The sequence below is a fragment of the Podarcis bocagei genome (genome assembly GCF_964188305.1).
Source record: "Podarcis bocagei genome assembly, chromosome: 4".
Taxonomy (NCBI): Eukaryota; Metazoa; Chordata; class Lepidosauria; order Squamata; family Lacertidae; genus Podarcis; species Podarcis bocagei.
In genome coordinates this window covers 35,619,770-35,637,364 of record NC_138128.1, presented here as the reverse complement: position 1 = coordinate 35,637,364, position 17,595 = coordinate 35,619,770, and the positions used below count along the sequence as shown (strand labels likewise).

The window sequence follows — 17,595 nt, the reverse complement described above, 5'->3', positions numbered from 1 at the left end:
AGCCTAGGGCTTGCCGATCAGAAGGTCAGCGGTTCAAATCCCCATGACAGAGTGAGCTCCCGTTGCTCTGTCCCAGCTCCTGCCCACCTAGCAGTTCGAAAGCACATTAAAGTGCAAGTAGATAAATAGGTACCACTCTGGCGGGAAGGTAAACTGTGTTTCTGTGCGCTGCTCTGGTTCACCAGAAGTGGCTTAGTCATGCTGACCACATGACCCAGAAGTTGTCTGCGGACAAATGCCGGCTCCCTAGGCCAGTAAAGCGAGGTGAGCGCTGCAACCCCAGAGTCGTCCTCGACTGGACTTAACTGTCAGGGGTCCCTTTACCTTTACCTAGAGGGGTGGTGGACTCCCACTTACTGGAGAGCTTCAACCCAGAGGCTTGGCAGCCAAGTGTTGGGCGTGTCCCACCTGATGTGCAAACAATATCATTTAAAAAGAACAACAACAAAGAATGCAGCATAGCACCAATGTGTTAAATCACCCAAACCTTTCCTGTTCCGGAATTTAAAATCTTATGTCCCCTTCTTTATTCATAGGTTCAGAACCTGCTGCGTTATGCATACCTTTCAGGTTGTGCTCTTCATGTTGTGACATCATTTGCCCCAAGGCGAATTAGTTTTATCCTGGAGTAGTTGACATCATGTCTGCATTCCACCTCTCTACATTTCTAGTTCAGTTCAGATCAGAAATGATTGCTCATCTGAATATGAGACACTCAAGGCAAACTCAAGGAGCAGAGATACTGCAGTAGATAAGAGGGCTGTGGTGGCTGGTATTGTGACATATATCTGTCATCAAGCTATTTGGCGGAGCTTAAATAATTTCCAATGGTTATTGTCAGAGTGGGGGTGGGGAATCGAGAGAAAACGTCTGTTGATGGGTAAAAATATTTTTCCAGTCATGCTGTTCTTCTGTGCAGATTGACTGCACTGCCAAATCTGGCATAGCTTGTTCCTTGACACACCCTGTGAGTGGAACCTCTTGTCTAAGATAAACTTCCCTTTACAGCATTTTAGATGCAATGCATTCAAACACAGCATTTTATGTACATTATAAATTTAACTTTATCAATCCAGACAAGGTTTGGCTCCTATTGGCATGAAATAGGAACCTGATCAAAGGAAAGAAGTGTGCAGCCTCTTTTTGGTTATTTTTCCTCACCTTACAAGTTCCTCTATGCTATTGTTACAAAAGAAACTTGAAAACCTTATAATCCCCTAATACACTTGCCAGAGCAAGGAAAGTCCATCAATTACTCTGCTGTTCCATGATGATGTAATCACCCCTTCTCTTTAAAAAGTCATGGAACTGTGCTCCCTCATGTTTCCCCTTCACTGAACTGAATTGAATAGTACTTGTACAATTCAGGTGCCTGGGATATCTTACTATTTGATGCCAAGGGTGCCATACCAGTTATCATGACTAAAGTTACTACAAAACAGCAAGCGGTACTGTAAATAAAATAGAATATCATTTGAACGCTAGCTGCAGCAAATCCAGGCACTCTTTTTATATGTACATTGGTTTATTTCCTGTGGTCATTTTGCATGCTCCCAATGTAAATTAAATTCCTTAAAATGAGAAAACTACTTTGTAAGATGAGGAATGGATATTTCATAGACGTCTTCTAATCTTGGGACTAGCATTCGGTACTGTGGTTCAGTATTTATAGAATCAGATAATCAGATAGTCTTCCTTACAAATCTTTAAGCTATCTTCCAGTTTGTTGGCAATATATACTCAACATAAGCTTAAGAAAATGGCTAAACTAGCCTCATTGGTTCCTTAAAAGAGCCATTAGCCCCACCTAGTGGCCAAAACAGAATTCCAAATAGTCTGTCAATGCATTTATTCTTGGATATATGGATAGTTTTGTGCCGCTCTCAGTCATTTCATTGAACATATGCAAGATAAGTTGTTCTAATTCTGCTATGCTGCTTCATGCAGATTTGCTATGTGGGTTTGCTTTCCCTTCCATGTTACACTGAGGGTAGAAAAAGATAATACACAACTGTTCATATGCCTGCAATTAGAACATCTTTATAATAGCCCATATCTAACAAAAGGATTTTGCAAAGTTGTTTAGAGCGTACTATATTAAACAGTGCAATATAATGCACGTTTACTTGGAAGGAAACCCTACTGTGTTCAAAGGAGCACACTCTCAGGTGAATGTGCATACACTGTTGCCAAAATGTATTAAATAGTATAATGTAAGACATACTAAATATACCCATTTTCCATGGTTTGTAGTCAGAAACAGATAATCAGGGAGTCTCTGTATATGTACCTGTTCGGCATTTTGTACTTAACTTAGTTGCTTCTCATAAGTGGTTTTAAGAGCAGAAGAAGAGTTCTTTCTGTTGAGTCTGATCAGAGGTCCAGCATTCTGCATCCCACTGTGATCAACCAGACATCTATCAGCAACTGGTATTCGGTAGTGTGCCACCTCTGAAACTGGGGGGGGGGGTGTCTTTCATCACAGGGATAGCCAATGTTCTGCCTCATTGGACTACAACTCCCATCTTCCCTGAGCATTAGCCCTGCTGGCAGCAGCTGATGGAATTGTATCTTAAACTGAAGGCTACCTCAGTGGCTACTTCTGCAGCATGTGAGTTTGTCTAACTGGCTAGAACGCCCTACATTAATTGTGCTTTGTGTGAATAATATTCTCATTTGAATAATTTGCTGCCATTTACTAGTTTGGATATTCCACTACTTACCCTGGCTCCACAACTTTTACAATCTGCTTAATGTTCATTAAAGAGCATTGGTCCCATAATATATCCACTCTACCCCTTGTGAAAACAACCTATTTTTTGGCCACCGTTTCCATTCCCTTAATCCTTTCCTCTATTTCTGAACTTCAGAGGCAAATGGCAGTCCTAATGCAGTCAAAATAGAACCATTAATGCAAAAGTGGGAGGTATCAACAGGCTTGGGAGGACCCAAAGTTTGAAGAAGTACAGGGGGAAAACAAGAAAAAAACTTAAGAATTTTTAACAGCTAAGCATGCTCAGAGGTTGTGGAATTCTCATTCATTCATTCATTCATATGCTGCTTTTGTATGAAATTGTCCACAGAATGGCTCACAACATGTCAAAGAGGCAATACGCACACATGCACACACACCACAAATAATCATATCAATAAGTAAATACATGTTGACTGGGATGCGGGTGGCGCTGTGGTCTAAACCACTGAGCCTCTTCGGCTTGCCGATCAGAAGGTTGGTGGTTCAAATCCCCGCAATGGGGTGAGCACCCATTTCTCTGTCCCAGATCTTGCCAAGCAGATAAATAGGTGACGGAAAGGTAAACGGCGTTTCCGTGCGCTTCCATCACGGTGTTCCATTGTGCCAGAAGTGGTTTGGTCATGTTGGCCACATAACCCAGAAAGCTGTCTGTGGACAAATGCCGGCTCCCTCGGCCTGAAGCGAGATGAGCACCGCAACCCCATAGTCGCCTTTGACTGGACTTAACCATCCAGGGGTCCTTTTTACCTTTACATGCTGACTAACTGTTGTGGCTGAGTAGGATGGGGGGTGCAATAAAGATGTATGGGCATAAGGAGGTATACAAATTTAATAATTAAATGAATGAATAATGGTGGAAGATATGACTAAATGACTGGTTGTAGCACTGAACTGGAAAATTCCACACTGCAACATTTTGTTGCAGGTCTGACTTGCTCAGTTACTAATCTTTGCATTTTTTTGTTCCTGCATTCTTATCTACCCCATGACTGCTTACTAAGTTTCCTTAGGAGACTTTGTTGAGTGATTTGTTAAAAGGAAATGTGAACATCCAGGCATATAGTGTCTACATGTTCATCCTATCTGCATGCTTACTGACATTCCTGTAGAACACAAAGATAATAGCGAGGCAAATTTCACTTTGCAGAAGTCATGCTGACATTGTGACCTTCGGCGGTAGAAATATTCTCAGCTGCACACTCAGGTTTTCTCAGGGCCTTTGCTTTCGATTTGAGCCCTGGATTTTATGCCACAAAGTGCCTGGTTCTCTGCTACAAAATTTCATTTTCAGTCCCGGTTGCTTCCTGGTGCTGTTGAGCATTGCACTGAAATTTTCCTTTGAAGCTCTGCCTGAAGGGGAGTAGCAACAGAACTTCAAAGCAAAGCTGACCCCATCTTTGTGCAGTCTGGCCATGATGCTTGGCAGCCCTCGTGAAGGAAGCAGGGGAGTTAAAAAGAAATATCCATGTAATTAGCTGAGTGAATGAGTGTGAGACTTCCAAACTCAGCGCCAGCCAGTGCCAAATAATGGGAACAAGGAATGGCAGTGAAAAATGTTGCTAGGCAAAGATTTCTGATGCTTTGGTAAAACTGAAGGTCCAAAATGGAAGAGGAATGTTGGCATGTTTCAGAATCATACTGAAGAAATTGGCAGAAGCTTCTGCCATAGAGAGGTGCTTGCAGAGAATAACACCCCCTATTCATAAACACCTGCACTCAAAAATGCAGAGCAAGGGTAGAGATTGCCTGCCATATAAGAGGTAAGATGGATGTCCTCAGGGCTGTGGCATTATGTCACATCAGATTTTCTTGGATACTTCATGTAAAATGGAAATGTAGCATTCTTGGGACAGAGGACCCTCAGTTTCTCTCAGGACCCTGATAATAATAATAATAATAATAATAATAATAATAATAATAATAATAATATTTATAGCTCACCCATCCAGCTGGGTTTCCCCAGCCACTCTTGGCAGCTCCCAACAGATTAAAAACAGAATAAAACATCAAACATTAAAAACTTCCCTAAACAGCGCTGCCTTCTGATGTCTTCAAAAAGTCAGATAGTTGCTTATTTCCTTGACATGGGAGGGCATTCTACAGGGCAGGCACCACCACTGAGAAGGCCCTCTGCCTGGCTCCCTGTAACCTCACTTCTCACAGTGAGGGAGCCACCAGAAGGCCCTCGGAGCTGGACTTCAGTGTCCGAGCAGAATGATGGGGGTGGAGACGCTCCTTCAGGTATACTGAGCTAAGGCCATTAAGCGCTTTAAAAGCTCCGCACCAACACTTTGAATTGTGCCCAGCCTTGTCACCCTCCTGAGCCAGGCATGCCTGGTGTCAATTATTGCAGTGCCCCACCTAAAGAATATTGATTTCTCCCATGCTGCTCATGGGCTGAGTCCATCAATCCCTGGAGAGCTTCAGGAAAAGAGGTAGACAGTGAACTGTTTGCCGTTGACATAGAAAATCTAGTTCTCACACTGATCTACAGTTTGTCCACATCCACTGATTCTTTGGTTGCTTTTTTTGGTGCTTCCTTCATTTGAAATGAGTCTTGGAGCTGCTTAGACTGTTTCTGACATTCTGATTTCAGTTCTTCTTCTTCCTAAATGGAAACACTTCAGAGCGGGGCATAAATTTAAATCAAGAGATTTCCCTTTCAAAGACCTCATAATCCATCTTGATCCCATTCGTTTAAAACAACAGTTGTATGTTTTCTTAACTTACGCATTACTTTATATAGAGGAAGAAAGATTTTCCCCTTCCCTTTTTCCTATTCCCACATACCAGGCTTGGTTCCTGATATATATTTACTTTCTGTCATTTAATTCTGTGCCCCTTAAGAGGGTGTTTAGATTGAAACCAATTTCTTCCCAATGAACTCCAGGCAGCTAAACTGGTTTAACTTCCAGTTAGCGGTGAGTAAAGATTACTAGAGGCTTTAGTTATTGTGTACATGCAGGAAGTGGTGGTGGCAGAAGTCAGAAATAACAAAGCCTGGAGGCATAATCCACCACAAAGATTAGTCATTAGGTGCTACCTCCAGGTACAGAGGGGGACTGCATCTGAACACCAATTACAGGTAACCATGAGCACAATGAGACTAAAAAGGTAAAAGGTAAAGGACCCCTGGACGGTTAAGTCCAGTCAAAGGCGACTATGAGGTTGCGGCACTCATCTCGCTTTCAGGCCAAGGGAGCTGGTGTTTGTCCACAGACAGCTTTTCAGGTCATGTGGCCAGCATGACTAAACTGCTTCTGGCACAACGGAACACCATGACGGAAAATAGAGCACATGGAAATGCCGTTTACCTTCCCGCTGCAGCGGTACCTATTTATCTATTTGCACTGATGTGCTTTGAAACTGCTAGGTTGGCATGGGCTGGGACAGAGCAATGGGAGCTCACTCCGTCGTGGGGATTCAAACTGCCGACCTTCTGATCGGCAAGCCCAAGAGCCTCAATGCTTTAGACCACAATGTCATCCACTGAGACTATTGCCTTCCTGACCTGTTTGTGCGCTATCCATAGGATGCTGTAATAGTTAGGTCTTGATCCAGCAGGGCTCTTCTTAAGTTCTTAAGATCTCCTGCACTTGTCATATCAGAAGTAATAGAATGCATGCCCTTTTTGCAAAGCTGTGCAGAAGAAAATATGGCTACAAAAGTCTCAGTGTCCAACCAACTGAACATCCATCTACAGCAGATGGGATCCTTAGCATGATTTAAAATACATTTGATATTTCAAAAGTGATCCTCAGTCTTTGCATGATTACTTAGAGGACTTCCAGTATTTTTCAGGTTCATACCATGCTGAAGAAAGACTGACGAGACAGAAGTATTGTTTCTGGGGGACAGGGGATGGGCAGGTGTGTGTGTGGGGACTCACTGGTCTTGAATGGGGAAACTGTGCCACTAAAGGACCAGGTGCACAGTCTTGGGGTCATTTTGGACTCACCGCTGTCCATGGAAGCCCAGGTTAATTCCACCTCGTAAAATGGCTGAAACCCTACCTGCATATGCCTTGTCTCACCAGAGTGATAGATGCCCTGGTTATCTCCTGCTTGGACTACTGCAATGTGCTGTATATGGGGCTGCCTTTGAAGGTGGCTCGGAAATGGGTGGCGTACAAATAATAAAATTATTATTAATAATTATTTCAAGAAAGCTTACAGCATGAGTCTACACCTGTTTACCTCAGACCCAGCAAGCACAACTTCCTCCCAAGCAAATGCACCGGCCATGTCAATCTTCCAGCATGCTTACTCACAAGTAAATCCTGCTGTGTGTTCAATGGGCCTACTCCCAGGTAAGCATAACATAGGATCATACTCCCCACCTGATTGTGACGGATGCGAGTCGCTTGGACTTCATTCTTGAGGTTTATTCCAAGTAACTTAACTCCGAGTGCAGCTCCCTTGGGGGCAAATTCTTTGGAGGGGATGGCAGAGGGATGTGGTGTCATCTTTAGCTGTTAGAAATACTGAGGGAAAACATGAAACCCCAAAGGGGCCGACATCCCATACAGTTCCCTTTGTATCAAGTGTCTGGGCCTCCAGAGGGAATAGGCAGAGGCTGCGGACTGAGGGGAAGGGGGGGCAAGAGAAAGGCAAACACTCATTCCTTATTTTTAACAGTTAAATTCTTGAGGGAAATAATAGATATCAAAGGTGGCAGGGGTGTCCTTTTCTATTAACTGTCTGTCTTTCCGGGAGATGGGGTGGGAGCGGGATGGACAAGGACTTGCAGTGATTTAACTTTGGGGGGTGAGGCGGGGGAAGCTCTCACACTGTTTCAATTAGGGCAGTCTATGTTGTCATATAGCTCCAAGGGATAACTGAAACTTTTTGGAGAACGCTTCTTAATTCACCGGCCCCCCTCTTTTTTATTGGCCGCTGCCACATGGAGTTCATTTCACATTTCTGCTATAATGTAAGTGATATAGAAAAAATAGTTCTCACATTCTGTCAGGTCCACTGGTGCACAGGCCTGCTGGTTTCATTGCAGACAGATGATGCACTTGCTCCCCAAGGCTGCTACCTCCACCCATACCAGTCTTGGAGGAAGGGGATGGAATTGTCTGTGTGTACACACACATCGTTTTGCCTCACTTGGTCGTCTTTGCACAAGGCCTGCTTACTCGTAACAGATGAACGTGTGAACGGATGTGGGGTGATATTAAAAGGTCTGTAATGTTTCACTTTTGAGTACAAGTGATCGCTGGAGGTTGGTCCTCATCAAGTGATGGACAAGCATGGATGGACAAGCCCTTACTTGAGAGGCGTTATCGGTGGTGTAGCATGGGTTGCCAGCATCCGGGGTCATTCTACATCAGTTCAACACGGTCATGCCACCCACTGTCTTGGGTTTTGATGAAACTTGGTGTACACCCTTCCCTTATGGTTGAAAGAAAACCCCTTAAATTGCCCCCCTCTATCTCTAGCCAATTTTCATAGTTTTAAATACCCCCAAACTAAAAACAAGCCTGCACTTTTTTTGAGGGGAAACCTCTGTAATAACCAATATTATTTTAGATTTTAAGATGAACTTTGTTTCATTAATTTTTTTCTATTACAGCTATGCATTGTAGGAAAGTTGTACCCCGTGGCCATTCCCCCCCCCCCCAAGATATCCAAAAAACATAAATTTTTGTTAGAAGACATAAGAGATCCATAAATTTTATTCTTTGTTGAGAAAGAGCATGTCTTTGCAATAATTTTCACCATCAAAAACTCTTGATTCCATCATGCCCTCATACTGAAAATTTAGGTTTTCTATACCTCATTTTCTTGCCAACAAAGGTCCGTATAGTTAAAGCCATGGTTTTCCTAGTAGTGATGTATGGAAGTGAGAGCTGGACCATAAAGAAGGCTGATCACCGAAGAATTGATGCTTTTGAATTATGGTGCTGGAGGAGACTCTTGAGAGTCCCATGGACTGCAAGAAGATCAAACCTATCCATTCTTAAGGAAATCAGCCCTGAGTGCTCACTGGAAGGACAGATCCTGAAGCTGAGGCTCCAATACTTCGGCCACCTCATGAGAAGAGAAGACTCCCTGGAAAAGACCCTGATGTTGGGAAAGATGGAGGGCACAAGGAAAAGGGGACGACAGAGGATGAGATGGTTGGACAGTGTTCTCGAAGCTACAAACACGAGTCTGACCAAACTGCAGGAGGCAGTGGAAGACAGAGGTGCCTGGCGTGCTCTGGTCCATGGGGTCATGAAGAGTCGGACACGACTAAACGACTAAACAACAACAACATACCTCATTTGTCCACCAAAAAAACTGCATTTATATATTTTTTTAGGCATATATAAAATCTTTTGATTGCTGGTGTATTTCCCCCTGAAATCCTCATCATGTTATTGAGCTCTGTGTAAAATTTCAAAGAGATCTGATCATTGGTTATGGATAAAAAATCTAAAATGCACACAAGGCCGAGGATCTCAAGAGGAACACAAACACAGATTTCATGAAACTTTGAAGTGCTATAAAATTAAAACCGTTTGAGATAGAGGGGAAAAATTTAAGGGGTTTACTTTCAACCATAAGGGAAGGGTGTACACCAAGTTTCATCAAAATCCAAGACAGGTGGGTGGCGAAACCCTTGTTTTTTGCGTTGATTTGATGTGGAATGACCCATTTTAAAAAACCTTCCCTATACAGGATTTGTTAAGTTGTGGGTGAACATATCAGACGACACAGCGATTCTTCAAACAGCTCTTGTTTATTCACAGGCCAGAACAGAACTGAACTGAAGGGTTCAGCCAGCCTGCTTATATAGAGCTGCAGTACAACGTAACTGTAACAACTTTCTGTAACTATCCAATCACTGAACGTCACTTTCGGTCCCTTATTTGCATATGTGGACCTGAACTATCTACACAGTATCCCCGTGCTGGCCCGGGGTGAGAACTTCAGTACATAACAGGATTGCCTTCAGACAGCTCAGGGGTCAGATAACTCCATACCATCCAGTATTTCTCATCCAAAAGAAAAGTGGGACATTCCAAGATTAAATCAGAAAGCAGGGAGACTTCTCTAAATCAGGGGTGTCCCTGAAAAACAGGAACACTTGGGGGGGGGGTCTGTTGATGGCGTCTGTGCTTAGTTTCAGTCTTAAGATGTAATGTGGAAGGAGGAAGCAGACAGTTAAATGAGACTTTGCTGTGTACACCAAACTCTCAATGCACAAACCCTCCAGGATGCTGGGAATTGTACCCACCACAGACCTACAATTCCCAGCACCCTTAAATGACAGTTCTCAGGATTCTTTGAGGGAGGGTGTGTGCTGTGTTTTATTAGTTGCTTTGCAGGGTCTGAGTTGCACCTGGGACTTCAGGGAAGAAGGTACATACAATGCTTGATATCTCCTCCACATTTTGGAAAAATAAAATCCAGCTGTTACCCGGATCTGTTTCCAAAAGATTATTTCACTATAAGCCATTTTGGATTTGTGTGCCTGAATGAAACAGGTTATAATTTTAAATTTAAATAAATAAGCAAGCAAGCTTAGAAACAAATCCCACTTAGCTCAAAACCCCAAGTATGCATAAGCTTTACCTGACAGCAAATCCCACAGATTCCCATCGGAACTTACTCCCCAAATAAGTGTGCCTCTGGTTTCAGTCTAAAATAATCTCTCTGCGTGTAGGTGTGCATGGAATCCAAACTTCTGAAGCCAATGTTTGGTCTGGATCTAAACTCCTCAAACAATATATTAGTGACCCTTTCTAGCAATCACAAACATAACTCACAACTGAGTGCCATTCCCAGGGAGTTCCATACAATTCAGTACATTGGAATAAATCATGTTGTGAAAAGTAGCTTTTTAAAAATAATGTTCCATTTTTTCCCAGTTAGTTTAAGACACAGCTACTGTAATTCTGCACAGAATCAGGCTGCCATTTGAAATTGTGTCTGTTCACACAACCTATTACAAACATTTAGGATTTGCTTGGGGCGTGGTTTTCTTTCTTTTTTTCAGAAACCTGAGATCATCTGTTGAACTCTGCAGGGATCATTTTTTGGCAATTAGTGTTGATTGCAACTTCCATTTTCTGAATGTGAATAGGATCAAGATCCCACTATGTCCCTAAAAGTTGCTTGCAAGTAACTGTTCTTAAGGCTTCTAATCCGGCCCTTCTGTTAACTGCTTATGACATCCTGATGTAGGGAGAGTTATAAGAGAGTGGGGGGCTGCAAGTTTAGGGAGCCATTTAGAAAATCTGTCGGTAGAACAATTGTGAGATAAGCTAAAGGTTTAGAGTGCTGAGAAAACAAAATTTGTCCCAGTGATTGGAAGGTGTGAGGAGTTGCAATCAAAACAACTCTGTAATATTTGGACTCTTCTTTCCACACGGAACTCAGAAAGATAAAGTAATCAGGAATTTGCACTTCAGGCCAACTGCAGCTAGTTAGTTTGTACTTCTGCATTGAGCTCTAAAATGTGTAACAGTGAATATCAGAAAGACACGTTGAGGAACTCTCCCCCTCTAATAGGAAACAGTTGAGGTTTTTCTACCAAATCTGGCAATTTTGAAAATGAAATCACGAGAGAGGCTAAGAGAGAGCGTCCCCCGCACGCCCCCCCATGTTGCAAAAGTGCACTTTGGTGCAGATACTCAAAAATTTCTCCTCAAGAAATGGCAATGCTGATGCGGAAAAAATTAATGGCTTTTCTGGTGTATAGACAATGCTACTTTCCTTCTCTCTCCCATCTCTCTCCCATCTTTGTGTCCAGAAAATCCAAAATTTAAAAAGGCATTAACATTTGGGGGGGGGGGGGTCTGGGGCTGGGAGTGTTTAAACAAATGATTCACGTATCCATTTCAGGGGTGTTTGTGGCAGGTTCATAAATCACTTTATTTATATTAACCAGCAGCTTCTAAAATATGACAAATGGTGGGCTGATACACTGGAGAGTCAAACCCAAAGCACAGTCCTGCAGAGATCCTTGAGCAGGCATAGGCAAACTCTGGCCCTCCAGATGTTTGGGACTACAATTTCCATCATCCCTGATGGGAACTGTAGTCCCAAACATTTGGAGGGCCGGAGTTTGCCTATGCCTGTCCTGAAGCATCCCAACTGAGGCCCATCAACATGAGCAGCTGAGTAGACACAATACCTCATCTCGGCTGCCCTTTTATACTATTCATGCTGATTGCAGCATCTGGGCTTGATGAGGCATGTGGCCCTCACCTGCTCTGAGCCTACTCCAGATGAGGAATCACCCCCCCTTCCAGAGCCAGCGAGCCCCACTTGGCCAGCCAGAGAGCTGGGTTGTGGGTCCTTGCCTGCTTCAGCCTCGTGGAGCGCCCCACCTGCTGCTCCCTACGCCTCAGAGCCTACCATGTTCAGGGAAACAGGGGCTCCTCTGGCTCTGGTGATGGGTCCTGCTGCTCTGGTTCCTGTGCACTGAACCCCATCCCCTCATCATCCTCCATCACCTTGTGAGTACTTCCCGCACCAACCTCTTATTCCCCATCCCCAGCTTTCCCCTGTGTCTCCCAGTCCCAGCTACACCCCTCGCCGGAATCCTCTACCTCCTCCCCGCTGTCCTGCCAGTTCATGACAATATTTTGCTTAAGCCCCATTGAAAAGTATGGGAGCTGCATAAGGTCTCTGCTGCTCCTGCACTGCCCCATTAATTCCAATGGGATTTAAGCCGAAGAACGTCCTGCTCTATTGTGCCCAGAATCTTTATTGCCAACAGCATGTCATGTGCTCTTCAAAACAAAGAATTACCACAGTCCCTGCCTGCAATTTACAATAATTGCATATGAAAACAGAGCAGGACATGCCAGGTACTGACACATGAGCAATGCAGATGGGATGCTGGGAAATTATGAGGACATAGAGGAACAATAGCAGTTAGAAATCTCAGTTTAAAAAAGAAATGTCATGCACTTTATCCAAAATGATGTAGAGCGCAGTATGCTTAAACTAACAAAATACCAAATAGTAGTGATTTAAGTGATATCTTACGCAACTTAAAAATGTTACAAAGTGCCTAACTGGATTAAACCAAGATGCATCTACTCACATCCTTTGTTTCCCACGTTTGGGAAGTGAGTGTCATTTCATAAGTAGCCAAAACAGCATCACCCACACACATTTGCAAGTTTGGGGGAATCCTAAGGTTTGTCTATAAAGAAAAACTTTATGGGAACAAAACTCTAAGTGGGGCGAACATTCCTAAACTCAGCCCAATGCAGACTATCCTCAATGGCCACAGAACACTGTTTGAGAGTTGTGGGAGGGAAAACAGAAAAATTGGGGTGGGACTGAAAAGGGAGCAATATTTTATTGCAGGTCTCACTCACCTAGGTTTCAAAATCCAACAGCAGTCAGGCAGATAGATGCCTCTGGGAGCCCACAGGCAGAACATGAAAGTTCCCCCCCCCCAGCATATTTTATTAGGAGACATCCTTTAAAACGTTTACAGCAAGAATGTAGAACCAGTGATATTCCAGTTGTTATTGAACTCCAACTCCTATCAACCGCAGCCATCATGCTCAGTTGTCAGGAAAGATGAGAGTTAAGAGTCCCATTTAACACCTAGAGGATGACAGGTTCCTCATCCCTAATTTTCAGGGTATCTAAATTGACATATACAGATGTGAAGAGCTTTTTTAGCTGGAACTCGCCTCTCAGGTGGGCACCATCACTGGTGGAGGAAGGTGGGTGCAGTAGGTGCGGTCCGTCCCGGGTGTCATCCCTGGAGGGGGGTGCCATCGCTGCCCCACCTCCCTGGGATGCTTGCCCCACCCCCACGGCTGGCTAGCCCTGCCCCCAGGTGCCGGAGCAGCTAGCTCCACCTCTGGGCACCATAGCTATTATAAGAGAACAATGGAGGTATTCATGGTGAGTACTGGCACCTCTTTTTCTAGAAAAATAGCACTGCAAATGTGTCTGTACCAGAAATGCTCTATCTCCCCCTTTTCACCTGGTATACTTCGAAAATACATGGAAAATGTCCATATTAATCGCTATGACCACCCTATTCAAAGGAATTCAAAGCAAAATCTAACTTTGTTCAAATTGCGGCCCCAATTCTATTCTTGCTTACTTGAGAAAATGGCTTACTGAAGTCACTAAGACTTACTTCTGAGTAGACTTGCAAAGGACTGTGCTGTCAGGAATTTAAATGTTAGGGCTGACTCTTTCCCCTGCCCTCTGCTGGTTGATAGAGTCAACATTTACTGACAGCAGAGCCCTGGAGACCAGAAAAAACACCTCAGTAAAGGGGCACTCCTTAACTTCTGCTAAGTTTTAACACTCTCCCAGTGTAACTTAATTAAGCCTGCCCTGCTTTACAACAATATTGAGCTGAAAAGAAAAATAAGGCATCTGGTTTCTTTATAATTACTCTGGGTAAGCATCTGAATTTGTTTATCAAGGGTCTTCTAGAACAGGGGCTGCCAACCTTTCGGGGGCCCATGGGTGCTTTTGCAAACCAAAGAAACTGTTGTGGGCACCGCAGACATACCACAACCCCACACACACTGCAGCCATTTCTATAGAATGCATCTTCCAAGAAAAATTTCAGCAGGAAGTGGGGACATGTGTCTGGAGATGCCACACTGGTGACTCCTTCGTACACTTAAAGCACTGTGATGCTACTACAGAAACAGTCAAGTCTTTTCCCCAAGAATTTTGGGAGCTGTAGTTTGTTAAGGGTGCTGAGAGTTGTTAGGAAACCCCTATTCCCCACCCAGAACTACAATTGTCAGAGTGGTTTAACAATCAATAGGTCGTCATGTGGAACTTTGGGAATTGTAGCTTCTGGGAATGGAGAAATAGGGATCTCCTAACATTTCCCAGCCCCCTGAACAAACTACAGCTCCAAGAATTATTTGGGGGAAGCCATGACTGTTTAAAATGGTATCATAGTGCTTCCAATATACAGTGGTACCTCGGTTTTCGAATGTAACCCATTTCGGAAGACTGTTCAAGTTCTGAAATGTTCGAAAACCAAAAACTTAATAGCCAATAGCTAGGCGTGGCATGTTTGGCTTCTGAGGCATGTTTGAAAACCGAAGCATTTACTTCTGGGTTTACGGCGTTTGAAAACTGAAATGTTCATCAACGGAGATGCTCGAAAACTGAGGTACCACTCTATGGTGTGAATGAGCCCCTAATGTAGAATATTTGCATTGACTCTAGCCGTGTTTAGTTTGATAATGGAAACAGGATGAAATATAAATGAGCTTATTCATCTTATGCCTGACCAAAGGTGTAACTCAAATGAATGAAAGCTGCACAGAAGCCTGATGCTGTACTGTTGGATGTAAGAACCAGTGGGCCTTACTGCCTAGGGAAGTGGGATAGGATTGTAGCCCCAATGAAATGAGCCTCTTCTTTCCACTGAATTTAACTGTGAATTTCTCTACAACAGAAAGCTGGTTATTGTGTTGCTTGCAAGGGTGGCTTTTTGTGAATGCATTTTTCTTATTTTCTTGTAACAAACTTTGGCTGACTTCTCTGGACTTTTGGACAGCCTTCTACCCCCCCCCCCCCGCTTCCTCCAGCACTGGAGTGAAGGCCTATTCGAAAGGGCTGGGAGTTGTCTGTAGGCAGCAGAAAAAAATTAACTTAAGTGTAAAATCCCCAATAATGAGATTTCCTAGAAGGGATCTTATGTACACGTTGAGCTGGACAGCCTGAAGGAAAATGTGTCAGTGATTTCTTCACAGTGTGCTGGGGTTATTGTTTTCTCTTTTTTATATTAACCCTTTCCCACCAGCCACAGTAATATCTAAAGTACAGTGGTACCTCGGGTTACATACACTTCAGGTTACAGACTCTGCTAACCCAGAAATAGTACCTCAGGTTAAGAACTTTGCTTCAGGATGAGAACAGAAATTGTGCAGTGGTGGCACAGCAGCAGCAGGAGGCTCCGTTAGCTAAAGTGGTGCTTCAGGTTAAAAACAGTTTCAGGTTAAGAATGGACCTCCGGAACAAATTAAGTACGTAACCAGAGGCACCACTGTATCCAGACATAAAGATGCATGCAGGAAAGGGCTATTTACGTATCCTGAGCATTAGGACCTTTGAATGCCCGGCTCCAGAGCAAACAATGGAGTGGACTCTGAACGTGCGCAGAGTATATTTCCTTCCCACTTGCACAGCAGCACTGGGATTAGGTAGTGGGCTAAGTCCCTGTGCTTTCTTCTCTCAGTCAACCCCAACTCCATCCCTTAAACCTAATGCAATGTTCACATACAGTTTTATTTGATTGCCATTAGAAGTGCCTTGCAGGTCCAGATGTTCTGTTAGTCCTTTTAGGTGACATAGAGCATGTGAGGCTTTGTTAGTGTCCTATATTTATTTCAACTGGACGTTAGAAGCATCTGCTGTTGATGGTAAAAAGAGTTTGGGATTGGGATCAATTACCTGGGTGGGGGGTAGGTGTATTCACTGGTGGCTGGTCCATTAGGGCAAATGGTGCACTGCCTCACCAACCTTGGTCAGCCTCAGCCAGACCCCACCTGCCTGCCTTTTTAATGAAACCCAGTCTCCTGGTTGACCTTGTAGAACTCAGAAAGGAGGTCACAGGGCTCAGATTAGCATCACTTGGCTCTGCCTGTCATTAGCTCTGGCTCCACCTACTGTTGAGCTCTCTGCTTTCTGCCCCACCATTCCTGATGCTCACCAGCCACCACTGGGTGAGCTCTCTCTTCACTGAGGGTCTTCAAGCAAAGCATGGGCAGCCCTTTGCATTTAGCAAGGGGTTGGACTAGAACAGGCATAGGCAAACTCGGCCCTCCAGACCACTGGCCCCGTGAGCTAGGGATGATGGGTGTTGTAGTCCCAAAACATCTGGAGGGCAGAGTTTGCCTGTGCCTGGACTAGAAGATGGCTTACAGGCCCCCTCTCCAACTCCACAATTTGACATTCTCACACTAATAATAATAATAATAATAATAATAATAATAATAATAATAATAATAAAATATAAATAAATAAATAAATAAATAAATAAATAATATTTATACCCCATACATCTGGCTGGGTTTTTCCAGCCACTCTGGGTGGCTCCCAACAGAATATTAAAAACACAATAAAAGATCAAACATTAAAAACTTCCCTAAACAGGGCTGCTTTCAGATGTCTTCTAAAAGTCAGATAGTTGTTTCTTTCCTTGACATCTGATGGGAGGGTGTTCCATAGTGTGGGTGCCACTACTGAGAAGGCCCTCTACCTGGTTCCCTGTAACTTCGCTTCTCTCAGTGAGAGAACTGCCAGAAGGCCCTCGGTACTGGACCTCAGTGTCTGGGCAGAACGATGGGGGTGGAGATGCTCCTTCAGGTATACTGAGCAGAGTCCGTCTAGGGCTTTAAAGGTCAGCACCAACACTTTGACCGGTGCTCGGAAACGTACCGGGAGCCAATGTAGGTCTTTCAGGACTGGTATTATATGGTCTCAGCAGCCACTCATGATCCATTTTGTGAAATTCTTTATACAAAATCTTATTAAGGAGGTGCAAACCTTTGTATGGTTGCCTTTGACTGGTCCTATCACAGCACCTCCTTAGATAGCCAAAGCTTTAATGTCAGCCTTCCCCTCCAAATGTTTAGGATTACAGCTTCCAGCTGTTTTCAAGCACCTAAAGGATATGCAGAAGTGGGTCTCTATAGTACAGGGAAGCATAGTTAGACTTAACATCAGGAGGAATTGCTAATGATATTGCTGTGTACACCCCAGTCTCTGAGCGGTGAGAGACATCAGGGGTTCCCGCACTTACCCAGGGGTTGGTTTCTTTGGAATAAAGACTCCAATGTCTTTAGGATGTATTCTTTTATTTACACACATATACATATGTGTGTATATGGG

At 43.8% G+C, this 17,595-nt stretch overlaps 1 protein-coding gene and 1 long non-coding RNA gene across 2 annotated transcripts in view; both read right to left on the bottom strand.

The window, feature by feature from the left end:
* Positions 1 to 702, bottom strand: part of PIK3CB (phosphatidylinositol-4,5-bisphosphate 3-kinase catalytic subunit beta) — a 105,177-nt gene extending 104,475 nt beyond the window's left edge. Inside the window, exon 1 of the mRNA XM_081192544.1 lies at positions 564 to 702. The gene's annotated coding sequence lies outside the window, so the exon portion shown is untranslated. The remainder of the gene's footprint in view (positions 1 to 563) is intronic.
* A 1,172-nt stretch (positions 703 to 1,874) lies between these two features.
* LOC308586176 lies at positions 1,875 to 7,841 on the bottom strand. Its single transcript, XR_014007753.1, has 3 exons — positions 7,717 to 7,841; positions 6,267 to 6,394; positions 1,875 to 1,984 (listed from the first exon to the last, which is right to left on the bottom strand). It is a non-coding gene; the product is annotated as an uncharacterized lncRNA (long non-coding RNA).
* Between the last annotated feature and the right edge of the window lie 9,754 nt (positions 7,842 to 17,595).